The sequence below is a fragment of the Miscanthus floridulus genome, chromosome 8 (genome assembly GCF_019320115.1).
Source record: "Miscanthus floridulus cultivar M001 chromosome 8, ASM1932011v1, whole genome shotgun sequence".
NCBI classification, from domain to species: domain Eukaryota; kingdom Viridiplantae; phylum Streptophyta; class Magnoliopsida; order Poales; family Poaceae; genus Miscanthus; species Miscanthus floridulus.
In genome coordinates this window covers 42,438,533-42,440,141 of record NC_089587.1, presented here as the reverse complement: position 1 = coordinate 42,440,141, position 1,609 = coordinate 42,438,533, and the positions used below count along the sequence as shown (strand labels likewise).

The window sequence follows — 1,609 nt, the reverse complement described above, 5'->3', positions numbered from 1 at the left end:
CATTTGGTTTGTAGGAAAATTAGTTTCTGTTTGTAGAGCGATTTGTAGGAAGAATTTGTTTCTATTTGTAGAGCGATTTAGCTAACTGTGTATTCGATGATGTGATTTGTAGGCCAAATCACATGGATATGAGCCTTGTTGTTAGTTATGTCATTTTTCAGTTTGCCTGATGGGGTACCAAAATCATGGCTACAGGGTAGAAACTTGCCTACTCAAGTTGTTGACATGCATAGCTTTGACCTACTACAACTAGTTAATTTCATAGCTGAGCACTACATGTGGGGTTCAAAACAGTACATAACTTTGTGGCATGCATTGGATGAAATTTCTAGAGGAACTTCTATTGAGATTAAAACGGATGAGCAATTGATTGAGTGGTTTGAACTCAATAAAGATAAGGGATAGGTGTACATTAATACCCAAATTAATGATTTTGTGGGTCCATTGCAATATTCACCAACAAAACATAGGTGCCACCCTTCTATAAGGAATAGAGTGCCCACCAATGAGACAAACACTGTTGAGAGAGCCACATCCACAAACAAAAAAGAGAGAGCCACCAAATCCAAAGCAAAAGGCGCACATGATGACGAGGGTGTAGGAGTTGATGAGGAGGGCATATATTCTGACACTGATTCACTTGTGGTAGCAAGTGATAGCAGCTATGATAGTGACTTGGATGCATCCTCTGATTCTTGTGATGATTGCTCTGACCCTGAGTTTAATCTTGATGGTGAAGTTGTTGTTGATGATGATGAATATGACCCTCCACCCTTCTCATATGATGTTGATAATCCATATATTGATGTAAATGTGGTGTTCCTAGACATGGATCAGTGCAAGTCTGCAGTTACACATCATGCCATCTTGAATGATCATGATTTTGAGATTGTGAAAAAGGGCAAGAGTAGATTTAGAGCCATATGCAAGAGAGCAGATCAGGGTTGCAAGTGGAAGTTTTTTGCATCTACAAGTAAAAAACACATTGGTTGTAAGGTAATTTCAATTTTTTGTAACATTCAGCATCAAGTAAGAAGTATTAGTGTGCAGCAATTTACTAATAAAATGGTTCTTTTCTTGCTGTTTTTTTATTACAGGTTAAGACTAGTGGTCCAAAGCATACATGTGGGTCCTGCAACAATTGTGGTGAAACAATGGCCTCCAAGTTGATTTGTTGCGGGGAGACCCTGAAATGAGACCAAAGGAGTTGCAAGCTAGGCTCAAGAAGTACTCAATAGAAGTTCCATATGATAGAGTTTTCAGAGGCAAGCTAAGGGCAATGGACATTATATATGGGAAGTTGGCTAATAGTTATAACTTGCTACCAACTTATCAAGCTAAGCTTCTAAGAGTGGTACCTTGCAGCATCATTGACATAGACACTGAAGAAGATGACAATGCTGATTTGTGTTTCAGTAGGTTCTTTGTTGCTCTAAAACCACGCATTGATGGGTTCTTACAAGGATGTAGGCCATACATTGCCATGGATGCCACACACTTGACTAGAAGGGGAAGGGGTCAGTTAGCAGCAGCTGTTGCAGTGGATGGTTAGAACTGCTTATTTCCAGTGGCTTATGGTGTGATTGAGACTGAGTCTATGGAAAGTTGA

At 39.5% G+C, this 1,609-nt stretch overlaps 1 pseudogene; it reads left to right on the top strand.

Annotated features, from left to right (window-relative positions):
• Window positions 1-276: 276 nt before the first annotated feature.
• LOC136468944 (uncharacterized) lies at window positions 277-1,609 on the top strand (annotated as a pseudogene).